Here is a 15,960-nt window from a genome sequence, read left to right as displayed (position 1 = left end):
CATCATCATCGTCACCATCATCATCACCATCGTCATCACCATCAACATCATATCTGTTCTCTGACATCTGCAACAACCTCCAACTGACAGCTTTAGATTTTATCATCTAATTGGGGAATAAATTACGATTTATTAAATGAACCTCTAAGGTATCATTTCCCAGAGAGTATTCCAAGAACCATTGGTTCTTCAGATATGAAGTGTTCTGAGAAAAGGCTCTATTGCCAAGTGAACAAACGATGGTACCTGGTAGAGATCATTATAACAGTGGTTGCAAGTTGGTATCCCATTTGAGGGCTTTCCAAAAGATGTGTGTAAAGGGGTATTTTTAAAGAATCCATTTCAGATGCTCATTTGCCATTAGTACTCTTTCTAAAAATTAAGGTGTCTAAGGAGTTCTCATTATGGCTCGCCTCTCTGTCTTTTCACCACACCCATCCTCCCAGCTTACGAAAGAAAGGCACGTCTAGGGGCGCCTGGGTGGCTCAGTCGGTTAAGCATCCGACTTCAGCTCAGGTCACGATCTCACGGTCCGTGAGTTCGAGCCCCGCATCAGGCTCTGGGCTGATGGCTCTGAGCCTGGAGCCTGCTTCCGATTCTGTGTCTCCCTCTCTCTCTGCCCCTCCCCCGTTCATGCTCTGTCTCTCTCTGTCCCAAAAATAAATAAACGTTAAAAAAAAAAAAATTAAAAAAAAAAAAAAAAGAAAGGCACATCTCCTACTTGACCAGAAATTACCCCGGTGTGTTGCGTGAAAGTGTAGAAACCTCTGTGCCACAGAGGGACAATTCCAAATACTGGTGTTTAACTGGATTCTAATGGCTGGGTAATAAATCCTTGTGCAAGCCATGTGGTTCCCAATTCTCTGTTTTCAATAGAATTAAAGGGCATCCTAATTGAATTGTCAGCTGACAGATCATTAAAAGTTATTTCAATGCTAAATGACTGTGTGATCTTTGTTTTGCACCCCTGAAATAGTACAGACTTGAGTGGCAATGCCATTCAATCCATTTTCACCTACTTATTTATGTGAACACCACTTCTCAATCCCCGTGTCTGTAAAATTTATAAGTGGGAACAGAATGGATCCTGCACCCTCTCTCCCTCAGCAATAAATACCTCACCCACAGATACAAGAAACAGTCAAGGAAAGGAGCTACTCAGCTTATTAAGGAATGCAATTCCAATGAACATTTACTTTTTATGTTTCATAATTATGCAGCAAAATAGATAATATTTGTCTGTTGTTTTGACTAATTCTGTGCTAATGATAACTAAATGCAGAAAAAAAACTTACAACACTTTGAGCCTCTAGCTTACGTGTGTGTGTGTGTGTGTGTGTGTGTGTGTGTGTGTGTGTGTGTGTAGGTAGGCAGGTAGGTAAGGAAGTACAGCAGAATGACCAATAAAATACTTTCAAGCATCAAAATATTATTTAAAAATTCTGTTAGAGAAGCAGAATGGAGTAACCATGGTGTAACCATGGTAAACATGGTGAAAATGTTTATTAAAGAAAAGCTTGTTCAAGTACTTTTAACTAGGTGGTGATGGAATATCTAATCGTAGTGATAGGTGTCAAATTGCTGTGGTATTTCGAATTCCTTGGGAAACACTTAAGAGAGTAATGTAAGAGCTTTATTTTTAAATGGCAATATTTAAAATATGTCAGAAGTCACATCCTTTGCAACTATTTAAATTTATTAGGTGTTTACTTTAAAAATGGATGAGGGGTATATGGTTTTCAAAATTTGGGGGGGGGAGTATGACAGAAATGTAAAGATCATTGCCTTAGCGGATCTGTTTTCATGAATAGATTAAAGATTACAAGTAATTAAGAATGATATTGTGGAAATAGTTCTTCTACAACCATTTGTTCTTTTTACAAAGGCTAATTACGATCACTGCCTTGCCATTATACATGTACCTGGCACACTTTTACACATAGATAATGCAAAGGTAAGCTTTACCTCCTGTCTCTCTCCCATTTAATCACCAAAGACAGGTGTTTGGAATCTATCATAATAGTTCATCTAAACTGTGAACAAGAAGCTAATACTGCCCACAATCAAGTAGCTTAAAACAAAAATACATTTGGAGAACAAAATATAAAAAAAAGAAGAAAGAGGATAGAACTCATAACAAAGAGCAAATTGAATATGTTGTCAGTGAGGGCTGTGTAGGAAAAATGAGCAGTGCAACGGGATGACAGTTAAATGTTCAGCTGCAGCTGTCTTTTGTACGATGCATTGTCTACTTTTATAGGATACATATGTTGGGCTCAGTATTTCTAGAAAGAGATGGAAAAGGCAAAGAATAGCAATCAAGAATAATGAAGAGCTGACTGTACAGAAAGGCCTGGATACACTTTAAAGTAGTACATTTATTAAAAGATCTATGCTTCTCTCTAAATGTAACAGGAAGTCAAATGGTAGCCCAATGGATACCTTAGAGTCCAGCTTCTCTGGAGGGAATTACTTAGTGTATACTAAGAATGCATCGAAATATTTTTTGAAGAGATTATTTATTTTGGTAGAGAACCTTGGGTGATCAAAACTCCTGCTTCGATTTCTTCCACTATGTAAAAGGCAAAATGAGATACAAGAAAACAAAGCTTTAAGTTAACATGGCATTGCCACTGTGGTGAGATGATCAAATTGTGGCTTGAATCAATTCTAATAACTAAAGCTAACTTTTGGTTAATAATAATGATAGATGTTGTTAATTAACCCCATCTATTGGTTAATAATACTAATAATTGAATAAATTATCCAGTTTCACACCTAATTTCCGAGCTTCACGTAAGACAGAAATCCTAACATTTCTTCTGGTAGGGTGTCAAAATGATCTAAAGACAGAAGGGAAGTGGGAAATAATCTGATTGATTGACAGCCGGGACTCTTGATATCTGAAAATGAGGAGTCGAGTGCATATAACAGGAAAGTTTCTTTTCCAGTCTACACAAGAAGGAAGACCTGTTTTCAAGAAAACAAAGTAATTCTCCCAATTCCAGCCCATGCCAACATTATATATCAAGGGTTGGTTACTATGGTATGAAGAATAAGACTCTTCCTCCGAATTTGCTCCTCCTTCTATGTTGCCTCACTCACCATGAGTCTACAACCTGCGCACTTGCACGTGGCAGCCCTGATCTACTATCCACTCATTTGCTTAAACTAGAAACCTGAGAATCATCCTTGATTTCCTCTCTTTCCCTCATCCACTTCTCTGCCTTTCAACTCCTAGTCCCCCAAGCTGCTTTCACTTGGGAGCATTTGTCTCCCAGCAGAAAGCTCAGTAGACATGTGTGGAATAAATGACCTGATTTAATATGATATGTGATTGATCTCTTACCTCAAGGAGTGCTCTCCCAAAAGTGAGGGGATAAATATAAAAACTCCTTGTCGTTTAGGCTCTTCAGATGCCCCCTCCTCCAAGAAGCCTTCCAGATCTTCTCCCGCCAATCACACTGGGGTACGTGACCCTTCTCTGATCTCCGAGAGCACCCTGTGTTTACCTTGCAAAGAACTTATAATTCCGATGCGCAACAATTGATTTATTGAAAGCCACTAGTTAGGGGCTTTCATACCTGGATCCCCACTGCCTAGAGAGTACCCAGTGCCAAGTAGAACATCAATGGATATTGAATGAATGAATAAACAATACGAGGAATAAGTCAATAAGAGGTCACACAAAATAGTCCTAGGTGAACCCAGATGAAAGAGCTGCTAATTCTGTTATTGGGATGAGTGGTGAGTTACAGTGAAAAACACCTTGTTTTGAAAGATGACTTAGAGTTTCCCTGGAGATCAAGGCAGGGAAGGGTGTTAGCAAGCAGAAGGAGCAGCATGAACAAAAGCACGTGGATGAAAAAGCACACAAGGTATTTAAGACAATGGGAACCTGGCAAAGCTCAAGAACAGCTTTGAGTGGGAGGAAATGGGGCAGATGTGGCTAGAAAGGTTGTTTTAAACCAGTTGTTAAAGACCTAAGGGGTCACCAAAGGGTTTGAAGGCTATAAAGTCACTGAAGTCTTCAAGCTAAGTAATGACATGATCAGATCTTTAAAAGAAAAAAAAGTATTTGTGTCTTTTTTAGTAATTAAAAATCAGAGATCTAACCTCCTCCATTTTTATATTTCTTGCTACCTCATGAAGAGAAAAAACAAAGCCCAGCTGAAGCAATTCTTTCTTTGCCTGGTCTGAACTAGGCGTACTTTTTTTCTTTTCCTTGTTTTCTGGCCAATCATTTGGTGAAGTGAGTGCATCATACAGCTGGGAAAACACGAGCTTCTCCAGTTTGTTTGGCTTCAGAGCTATGTGGGTGAGCGCGAGTCTGGGCAGTGTGTCAGCTCCTTCCTGAAAGTCTGGGTCAAGGAAGTCCACAACACAACCTTGTTTACTTGATTTTGCTTTCAGTGTCGAGAACACTGGTTCTGAGGACTGCAAAGGTGTATGTGGTCACTGTTGGCTCACAACCCTGTAATTCCTTTGAAAAGATGATTTGATTGGGACAGCTGTGACCTTATTTTAATAACTCAGTGCCTTTTGAAACACCCAGATGAAAAGTGATGCGTTATTTTCCTAGTGGCTTTTGTTCCTGGCTGACCATATAGTTTGCTGGATCACTGGGAGTAATTCTGCAGGACCGAGTTTGCTGGACTGGCAGACTTGGCGGGATGGATGATGAGTGACCAGTCTGAAGCAATTCCTTTGGCTTGGACATGTGAAGTTACAGTTAATCAACAAGTGTTTACCGAGTGCGTGTTATATGCCAAGCATTGTCTTGGGCACTGGGATGAATAAGAGGAGTAAGACAACTTCTAACAGAGTCTAGTAACTAGACTGAAAACTTGTCAAAGGTAAAAAGCCAACTCTTTTTTCTCTTTACATTTTCCAAAGCGCATGGTGCAGTGTCTAAGTCAAGGCAGTGCCTCAATAATTACTGAATGTCTGAATAAAAAGGTGTATTTCAATTTTGCCCAACAAATATTTACTAAGCACCCACTATGGCTCGACGGTGTCTTACATAGTAGAGAGGCAAAGATGAGAGAGACAGAGCCCATACCTTCTACGTGCCCACAGTCTGGTGGGAAAGACAGACATTGAAACAATTATTTAGTGTGTATGAGTCTGAGCCTCAAGGAACCTGAGAACCCGAGAGCCTCTTGCCACCAGGTCCCTCTTCTGGAACCCCCAGAAGAGGGTGATGGCATAAAAGAGAGATTCCAGGGTGCTGACCCAGCACCATGTCCATTCTGATCAGTTGATGCCTTTGCCTTTTTGACTGATAATACCTTACTATCATTCCTGTAGGTGGTTAACAGAGGCACAAAGCACTCATATACGGGGATCAGAGGAAGAAATAACTTCATGATATGAGAACGGTGCCTGATGAAATCAGTCTGGAAGGGAGGGATGCAACCTCCAGCCAAACCCAACAGATCAGGTGATGTTTGATTTCTAGGTATCTATTCAAAACCCCTGTCCCTGTGGGCACAAGGGGGACTCCAGATTCAAAGCACTTACGATCCAGATGCAAGGATGCCCCTAACCGCTATTTCATGTAAGTAAAGGATTCCAGATACAGAAAATCATTCTGAAATGGTATTATAAAACATTTCAATTTTAAAGTTAATTTATATATTGTTTTTATTTCTTCCTATTCTAGAGCAACCATTATCCACAAGCCTGGTTTTATAACCGTCTTGGTTCAAATAAACTTGTTATCTGCTGAATCATTGGACTCACTCATGTTCAGTTGTGATCCAGAGAACCTTCCAAGAACAAGTTAAGAATCTTTAGAGCTAATCCTCCAGGCAGGGGAAAGAGGAGTGCTTTTGTTTCCTTTTCATCCCTTGCAGAGCTGATACTGAGAGTTTAGACATATTATGAAACCTTTAACATTCTGAAGAATTGAAAGAAATAGGAAGGCAGTGAGAGGGAGAAAGGAAGGACAAGAGAAGGAATGAAAGAAGGAGAAAGGGACAGAGGGAAAAGGAGGGAAACAATCAACCACACAAAAAGCATACATGGCTTCCCAAATCTCTCCTCAGATGTTCAGACTACAGATTCATAAAGTCCTCCAGCTGGAAAGGTCAATTTCCCACTTGTAAAAGCATCAAACATCACCTGAGCCAGTTTTTCAATAAGAACCACAATTATTCCATGGACACATGTCAACAGTTCTCTGCTCAATTTTATGAGCAAAAACAATGAAGCAAATTACACTTGCCTGTGTTCTCTAGATAATTGAAGCTGGCTTCTTAAAATTCAGGTGTTGGAATGTTGAGAAGAACATGCTAGCTCTTTTATTAACTCTTTTGTTTTTACATCATTTCACGCAAAGCAGGATTTCATAATGTTGACTACTTCAAAATAAATGACTGGCACAAGACTGGGCTAGTCTCTAGTCACTTCTCTAACCTCGCCTTTCTTCACCTCTTGCTTGGCACACAAACTATCATGGTTGGTTCCTGTGCAGACACCACACCATTTCCCCTCCAGGCATTGCCCATGTCCCCTCTCCATGGAATGGCCCCTCCCCAAGTATAGCCTTCCCCAGGATGACCTTCCCCTCCCCTTTTCTGTCCTGGATAAGGAGCCCTTCTTCTCTCCTATCTCACGCTGAGCACATCTCCATCATTGCCCTTACCACCGTGTGTTGTTAGTACCATATTTGCACATACACCTGTCTCCTCTCCCCAAACACAGTGACCAGGCATCCCTCATTTTTCACATTCTTATGGCCTAGCACAGTACCTGAAAATAGTAGGTACTTGTATTGGCTATCTATTGCTGCATAACAAATGACCTCAAAATTTATCAGCTGAAAACAATATTTACTATCTCACAGTTTCTGTGGTCAGGAAATCAGGTGCAGGTGCCACTTAGTTGGATGACTGTAACTCAGGGTCTCTCACAGGACAGCAGTGAAGCTGTCAGTCAGGCTCAGTCATCTCAAGGGTCAACTGCAGGAGAATCTGCTTCCAAGTTCACTCATGAGGCTGTTGGCAGGCCTCAGAAAGTTGACTTCCAAGCTCAATCACATGGCTGTCGGCAAGCTTTAGGGCCTTGTTGGCCGTTGACTAAGGATATTATTCCCTTGCCACATGAGATTCTCCCTAGAGTTACTCAAAACATGGCAGCTGGATTCTCCCAGAATAAGGGCTCAGAGGGAGAGAGACAGAGACAGAAACAGACAGAGACAGAGAGCGGGAGCATTCAAGCAAGACGGAGAAGTCAAAGTCTTCTTGTACCCTAAACTCAGAACTGACATTCCATCACTTTTGGTATACTTTTGTCTTTTAGAAGCAAGCCACTAGGTTCAGTCCATATACAATGGGAGGGGATTGCACGAGGACGTGAATACCAGGAGGTAGAAATCACTGGGACCATCTCACAAGCTTCCTACCACAGTGCTCAATAAGTATACTGAAAAAATAGATGAATTTCTCTAGTCAGGATGAGTCTTTCCTTCCCTGAAGATCCATAGTGTTTGAACTCCTTACTAGGGAACACAGCACGGTATGACTTTCCAGCTGAGCATAGGTTTATGTACACACCAGTGAATCATAAGCAACTGTATAAAAACAATGCCAAATAATATGCTGGCACTCAACAAATAATTGTCGATTGGGTAAATAAATGAAAGAAAGGTTGGCAGAGACGGGTACGTGTCCATCAATATTTTTCTTTAATAAAGGAATTTGTAATTCTTAGCTAAATACATAGGTGTGCCACTGGAGACTACATTTCTCAATATCCCTTACAACTAGAGGTGGCCATGTTACCAATTTTTGGCGAGTGGGAGGTGAGTGGAACATGAGGTGATCACTTTGTTTTCTCTCTTCCCCTTGACTGGAATACAGAGGTTTGGGTGGGATTCTAAGAAGGAATAAATACAATGAATGTGGCAGGGCCACCCTATCAGCCATCTACCTCTCTACTAGTACATGAAGCTGTATCTTGCAAAAGTCACCGTGCTCTAGGGTCTCGTTGTAATATAGACTATTTCAGCTTAGAGTATTACCTGTCTGGTAGAGGATTTAAAAAGCAGGGAAGAAATAAGTCTCCCTACCTCAAAGCTAGCTCCAAGCTTTAAACATACTATACAAGTTCCTTAAATATTTGCTAGATTATAAATTGTGCCTGTAGACCTGCTGGGATGTGTTGGTAGATAAGAAAGGAACATTTAGTGCAGCACAGGGGATATAGTTAATAATATTTATGGTGACAGACAATAACTAGACCTATTGAGGTGATCATTTTGTAATAGATAAAAATATCAAATCCCTATGTGGCATATGTGGAACTCATATAATATTATATGTCAATTATAATTCAATTAAAAATAAATATTAAAAAAGGAGTATTTACCACCTTTCCCCTCGGTTAGGCAAGCACAGGCTTCTTGGGTCAACGCTTGTAAACTTCGGAGCTGTGAGACTCTTCAGAGAAGCAACCCATTAAGTGGCCTTAATTTTCAAAGCCTGAGGCAGAAAGCCACCACGGAGACACACAAGTCAGAATGGATTCTTCTCAAGGAAAATCTATCCACAGATTGAGGTTTCCTCACAGGAGGTTGGTTTGTTTTTCCCAAAAAGGAGAAGAGTTCTCAGCACATCCCCTGCAAAGGGCCAGGCTAGCAGTTTCTCCAAACTCCTGTGGCTGTCAAGGGCAGGTGGCCCACTGGGCAGCAGCAGCCACTGTCCGCCTTGCTCCCCACTTCTCTGCTCTTGGAGGCCAGCCAGCACTCGATCCTGGACGAGAAGGGCCTCTGCCTTAATCTGGAACTGGACAGGATCCATGGCCTCAAACTGAACGTTTTTGTTCTGTTTGTGTTCTTTACAGTATACAGACAGAAGGCTCCAACCAACACCATCCTCAAATGCCAAAATAAAATGCTCACCCAGCCAAACCATCTCTGCTGAGGCTAGCTCAAGGAGATGACAAAACCTTGTTAAAATACAGGAAGGGGATAGGAAGGAAGTGGGATAAACTTTCATTGCCTGGATTGAAAATCTGTTAATAGGACAGATACATGCCAAGTACAGAGTCATTTGAAGGTGTTTCTCTTTCCTGGGAAGGTGAATTTGAGAAACCAGAAAAGAAAGAACGGATGAGGAACTCCAGGTGAAGTCTAGAAATTCAGGTGTCTTGAAATGTAGGAAGGCTTAAAACACCTGCTACTCCTGGGCCTTCCAGAAGCATTCAAGGTACTTAAGAAGACAGCCATGCCCATTACCAAAGATGATTCCATGTGGAAATGTTCTCATGCTGTTGGTGTTAGAGGGAGGGAGACAGTAAATCTGGCTGAGGGAGGGTGTCATGAAAGTGAACTGGAAGAACTCACTCATGAAGGGTAATTAAGATTTCCAGGTGGTCACTGGCCTCCAGTGGAGGGCATGTCAGACTTCCACCCTCTGGAAGTCTGAGAGGCCAATGCATGTTTCTGGAATTCCTAGTGACATAGAAATATAGAATTATAGGGTACTCAAGTCAGGTCTTCAATAAGAAAAGTAGGGATGACTTCAGTTAAAAAGTATGTAGAAAATAGCGCTAAGGAGATGGGAGGAGATGAAGAGGCATTGACAGAGCAGAGAGAAAAGAGACATCCTGCTCTGTGGACTCCAGCTGTAACAGTGCCATAGGGTTTAGCAAAATGGCTATATAACTGGGTGATTTAATAAGTCTCAGGCTCTTGAGTCATCCACTGCATTCGTGTCTGTAACAAACTACCCCAAACTGAGTGGTTTAAATATTAGAAATCTAGGGGCGCCTGGGTGGCTCAGTTGGTTAAGTGGGCGACTTCGGCTCAGGTCATGATCTCGCAGTTCGTGAGTTCGAGCCCCGCGTCGGGCTCTGTGCTGACAGCTCAGAGCCTGGAGCCTGTTTCGGATTCTGTGTCTCCCTCTCTCTGACCCTCCCCCGTTCATGCTCTGTCTCTCTCTGTCTCAAAAATAAAATAAAAACGTTAAAAAAAAAAACTTTAAATATCAGAAATCTATTGTCTCACAGTTGTGGAGGCTAGGAGTCCAAGATCAGAGTGTTGGCAAAATTAGTTCCTTCTCAGGCCTACGAGGAAGAATTAGCTGCATCTCTCTCTCTTAGCTCCTGGTGGTTTGCTGGCGATCTTTGGTGTTCCTTCGTTCGTAAATGCATCACCTCGTTCTCTGCCTCCATTTTTAGATGGCAGTTCCTCTGTGTCTGTGCATTTGTCTCTGCCTAACTGTCCCTCTTTTATAAGGACATAGTCATATTGGATCTGGCCCACCCTAATAACCTCACCTAAGATTAGTTACCTCTTTAAAGACCCTCTCCCCAAATAAGGTCACATTCACAGGTACTGGAAGTTAGGACCTCAACATCTTTTCAGGGGGGCGCAATTCAACCTATCACATCCAGCTAGGTTTGAATCCCAACTTGGCCACTTTACTGGCTGTGTGGTTTTATGAAAATTACTAGCTGTGTGGTCTTGCAAGGACTGCTTAATATCCCTTAGCCCCAGTAACCTGTTTTAAATGGGACAAAGAGCACCCTTTGTGCAAGTTTTGGACAAAGTAACGGCTTAATAAGCATCAGTGGTTACCACTGCAGGCACTAGAGGACTATGTATGGAAGTCAGGCCCTGGCATCACTTCTATTTCAGGAATGTAGACAAAGGGACCACTGACAGATCCTTATTTTACTCATTTCTTTCCTCCCCCACCCCTGGTGCCTGGAATCTTGGAGGCTCAATAAATATTTTCTGCAGATTATGACTCTATAACTCAACTTCATTTTAATTTCGAGCCACTGTCCTTGCAGGGCGACAGAAACCAAAACTCTGCCAATTTGGAGTTTCCCTCTCCATTTTCCTGGGATTGTGGCTAAATTGCAGTGAATTGCATCATGCCAGGCCTTGAAGTAGAAGCATGGGAACTGGTTCCTATTTCACTGGTCTACTGTCCCAGTGTCCTGGTAGGTCCTCAGGCAGCTGTCGCCACAGGCCTTGTTCCCATTTGAACGCTGCCCGAGGTCTGTGGGGCTCTCCACCACCTGCATGCTGCACCAGAACATGGGTCCCTTCTGTTGCCTCCATACTAGCCTGGAATAGAGTCTGTCTGAGGCTTCATGTCTGCAGCCCCTCCCTCACGGGGTCTCCTTGTTTCCTCCAGGGCTCTGACAATGAAGGAGGTAGAGTACCTCCTTTCAGAGGACCTGCCCAAAGCTTTCCCCTCCCCATGCCAGCCCCTCATTCTGAGACCATCCTACCTCGACTCTTATTAACATGCCCCTCTGCCTCCCCAAACCCAACTAGATTGGAGGGATCTTTTATCTTCAATATTCCGCAGACATTTTGGGTATACCCCAATCCTCTCCATTCCCTTAAGGGCTCGAGTTTTGGAAAGCAATGCCAGGAAGAGGCCTGTGGGCTCTTTATGCCTTCTTCACAGTGCCTCCCCCAACCCTTCCCCAGACCAGTCTTTTGCCTCCAAGGGGAAATATACCAGGAAAGGGAAAAAAAAAGTTAATATTTAAAAAATATTATTCCAGCTTGTTTCGGTAAATAAATAAATGAATACATGGCACTGGCCCAAGGTGCTTGATCCTGAACCAGTTTCATGAAAAACCTCTCTCCTGAATTTCCACGAACACCTTTGTGCCTGTCAGAAGGGCTTAGAGCCCCCACACCCTTCCTACCAGAAGTCTGAGCTCAGGGTCAAAGCTTCTATGGCATCTAGGTGCTGCCTGTCCACCTGCCCCGCGTGGAATCACAGGTTTCTTCCCCTGTGCTCTCAAGCATGGCTGGTGGTTCTAATGAACACTTAGCACTTAGCCCTGCTGCCCGACATTATTACAGTTAATATTTTACATGGCTGACCTCCTTACTGCCTGGAACCAGTTCTTACTCAATCTGTGCAGCAAAGGGAAAGCTTTGCCACCTTCTACCCAGTGACCTTGGGTGACTTACCTAAGCCTCTCCAAGCCTCATTTTCCTCATAAGTAAAATGGGGGTAAGAACACCCACCTGTAGGTTGCTCCGTGAATTAAGTAACGTGGCCCAAGTAAAGAACTGAGCCCGTGGCCTGACAGCGGGTGGCTGTTGCTGTGCATGACTGAGGCTGTGGCTGGCTCTACCAGGCCCTCCCAAGCCTCATCGGTACAGAGAAGGGCGGTCATGCTAACAATGTCACCACAGCTGAAGGAACCCTGCCTGTGGATTTCACCCAACAGAAGAGCACTCACTAAAACCCACGTTTGTGTAAACTACCCCATATTAAGATCAGTGTTCATCCATTCAGTAGCTAAGCACTTAGACACATCAACTACGAGCCTGGTATTTTCATACACCTGAAAAAAAGGGGCTCCACAGGGAGAAAGACAAGGATAGAATAATACCAAATGGGCTAAAACAACATGGTTTAAAGTACCAAGGGATCATGGAGGGAAATAATCTGTCTGCTTGTGGTCATTTATTTATTACCTTCATAACCACCTGTGTTTCCAGAAAGGATCTAAGGAAGCCTGGGAGAAATAAGGAAATTTGCCCAAGAGGCCATCTGTGAGCTCAGGCCCTAAAGACTATCACTAGGCACAGCAGTGAGGACAGGCGCTCCCTGGCCCAGGGGTCAACCTGTGCAAGGGCCTGGCCGTGTGGACACATCAGGCCCAACACGCCACTTTGCCCAGGAAGGACACAGAGTGCTCGTTCCCAGATATCCACATGCCTTACTCTTTCACCTCTTGCAGGTTTCCGTTCGAATGTTGCTGTCTCAACAAGACCTTCCCTAACTACCAGCGGTAAGCTGAAGCCAGCTACCGCCAGCCCACGAGAGTAGACGGTGAAATTTTCAGGAAATCTGCAAGCCAGTTAGTATATACAATCATTAATGTGAGTCAAATTACATAAACTTACAATTGAATTAATTGTATTAGACATGAAGGTTCAAGACACCCAAAGCTATCCCTTCTTAATTATTTTACATTTTACCAGTATATATACTCAGTTATTTATGTGTATGGTGTCCATAAGGTAGAAATACTATGTAATGTTGTGTTACTATGTGCACTTCCTCCTAATTTCTTATTTAATGACCTCACATCCATAGTTTACAATCTTCCATGGCACCATTGAAATTGGCCACTACTACAGAATCGGGACATTTCTGCCCCCAGAAAGCCAGTTAGGCAACATTTACCAGTACACTACTGCTAGCCACCTTCCCCCTTCCCACCGCTGGCCCCACGTACCTGATTGATTTTTACAACAGAACCTATTGCTTTCTATCACGTTGCCCAATTTTTCAGTATCATCCTTTCCTGAGCCATCACAGAATATAAGCTCCATGAGGGGAAGGATTTTTTTTTCTATTAGGTCCTTCATGCATCCCCACACCCACAAGAGTGCCTGGCACCTCGCTGGCTCTCAGTAAATCTGTCTTGAATTAATACTGGTGAATGCTGGTCTCTGAGTAAGACCGTGGAGGCAGCGGCCCCTCCCCACCACCTTGCCTCAGCCCAGCTGCGTCTTCTGACACACAGGCTGACCTGACTTGAGGCCTCTCTTTTTCTCCCTCCTTCTGTCTGTCTCTGCAGTCTCCCTGCTGTCTGCAGCCTGAGGAAAGTCTTGAGTAAATGTGTTCCTCGTGGGTTCCTTGGATGGCTCATTCGGTCAGGCGTCCAGCTCCTGATTTCAGCTCAGGGCATGGTCTTGCGGTTCGTGAGAACAAGCCCTGCGTTGGTCTCTGCACTGACAGTATGGAGCCTGCTTGGGATGTTCTCTCCTCCTCTCTCTCTGCCCCTCCCCTGTTCCCATGAGCTTGCTCTCTCTCTCAAAATAAATAAAAACATTTTTTTTTAAATGTGTGCCTTGAGAGCCCAAGTCAGGGGAATTCTCTTTACCTTGCCAGACTTAGTCACAGGCCAAAAGTATTCAGCACATGTCTCTTATGTTCCCGAGACCAGTGCTATGGCACCTCTAAGGCAGTGGGTTCCAAGTGGCCCAGACCGGTAGCACCAGAAGGACTTTGCTAGAAATGCAAATTCTCAGACTCTGCCCCAGTCATACTGAATCAGGAATTCTGGGGATGTGAATTCTGGCTGCTGTAACAAAATACCCATAGTCTGAGTGGCTTATTAACAATAGAAAAGTGTTTCTCACAATTCTGGAGGCTGGAAGTCAGAAATCAGGGTGGCAGCACGGTTGGGGGAGGGGCCTCTTCTGGGTTGCAGATTTCGTGTTTATCCTTACATGGTGAAAAGGGCTTGGGAGCTCTGTGGGGTCTCATTTTTATAAGAGCACAAATTCCATTTATGAAGACTCTGGTCTCATGACCTAATTACTTCCCAAAGTCTCTACCTCTTAATAACAGCACACTGGGGGTTAGATTCCAACACATATGCTTTATGGGGATACATTCAGACCCCAGCAGAGGGCCAGCAATCTGTGTTTCTGAGATGCCAGTGCAGGAGATTCTGAGGTATACTGAAGTCTAAGAACCACTGATCTAAGGCAGTGGTTCTCAAATGGGGCTATGTTTTCATCCCCCCTCTCCTCCCCCAGTCCCTCCAAGGAGACAATAGGCAGTGGCTGGAGACACTTTTGGTTATCACAGCTGAGAGACTGGTACTGCTGGCATCTTGTGAGCAGAGGCCTGGGATACTGCTAACCTCTTTCAACGTACGTGGCGGCCCCCGTACGAAAGAATTATGTGGCTGAAAGGTCAAGGGTACTGAGGTGAGTGACCTTACCACTCTAAGGTAGCCTCACTCCCCTACATCCACCCAGCCCTCCCTTCCTTCTTTTCTGTAAGATTTTCTCAGCACCTCACGGCTGTTAATAACCGACATGCCAACCTCTAACAGTCAACTGTGAGGAAGACAGAGGAGACTGCGGACTTGCTTCAGGATTCCCTGCGCTGAGGAACACAGACACTTCAACTGACCTTTACAGCCCAGTGTGGTAAATGTTAGCATTGGGAAAATACGAAAGAGGTTATTAAACCCAGGCTTGGAACATCAGGGAGGACTTCCTGGAGAAAGTAGCTTCGGTGTTAAGACTTCAGGCAGAGGAAGACTGAATCAGAGAAGGGTGTATGGGGGATAGCTTTTATTATGGAGCACTTTCTGTGTTTGGATCACTATGCTGAGTATTTTACTATCTCATTTAATCCCTGAAACGCTTTCCGAGGTTTATACTATTGCTATTTCCGTTTTATAGCTGGGGCCACTGAAGCCTAGGTATATTAATAACTTGCCTAAAGCCACACAGCTAAGAAATGTTGAAGCAGGGCTTTGAACCCAGGTCTGTAGATTCCAAAGCCAGACAGGAAGGGATTGCTACTTACAGAGGACAAAAGGGTAGACTGGGAATTTTTTTTAAACACACTTAACCCTTGTGTTATGAGCTGATTTATGTCCCCCCAGAATTCATATGTTGAGGTCCCAACCTCCAGTACCTCAGAATGTGTCTATACTTGGAGAGAAGGTCTTTCAAGAGGTGATTAAGCTAAAATGTGGCCATCAGGGTGGGTCCCAATCCAATATGATGGATGTCCTTACAAGAAAACGAAATTTGGACACAGAAAGAGATATCAGGGATGTGCATACACAGGAAAGACCACGTGAGGACCCAGTGAGAAGGCAGCCATGCACAAATGAAGAAGGCGGGCTTCAGAAAAAGCCAAACCTGCTGAGCACCTTGATCTTGGACTTCTAGCCTGCAGAGCTGTGAGAAAATGAATTTCTGTTGTTTAGGACCCCTCATCTGTGGTATTTTGTTATGGCAGCCCTAACAATCAAACTGTCTGGTACGTCATTTCGATGGTGGGAAAGTTTAAAAGGCATATTAGCTATGTTTTGTTTTCTCTGCTGTAAAATAGAAGAGAATGAGAAATCTAGGTCTCTTCCCTCCCCTCCCCACGACAACATGCAACTCCAGCTTCAGGGGCATCCGCTGAGCCAAAGCCACTGGGAGACAGT

General features: G+C 43.5%; 1 long non-coding RNA gene across 2 annotated transcripts; it reads left to right on the top strand.

The window, feature by feature from the left end:
- The first annotated feature begins 5,208 nt into the window (after positions 1-5,208).
- Positions 5,209-15,737, top strand: LOC123599997. 2 transcript variants are annotated; one of them, XR_006713410.1, is made up of 5 exons: positions 5,209-5,310; positions 5,462-5,560; positions 12,730-12,871; positions 14,543-14,716; positions 14,845-15,737. It is a non-coding gene; the product is annotated as an uncharacterized LOC123599997 (long non-coding RNA). The 2 variants fall into 2 exon arrangements; XR_006713409.1 differs by having other exon boundaries at positions 5,290-5,560.
- The last annotated feature ends 223 nt before the right edge of the window (positions 15,738-15,960 follow it).

The sequence above is a fragment of the Leopardus geoffroyi genome, chromosome C1 (assembly GCF_018350155.1).
Source record: "Leopardus geoffroyi isolate Oge1 chromosome C1, O.geoffroyi_Oge1_pat1.0, whole genome shotgun sequence".
Classification (NCBI taxonomy): Eukaryota; Metazoa; Chordata; class Mammalia; order Carnivora; family Felidae; genus Leopardus; species Leopardus geoffroyi.
Note: the sequence above shows the minus strand (reverse complement) of the source record. Positions and strands in the feature narration are given on the sequence as shown.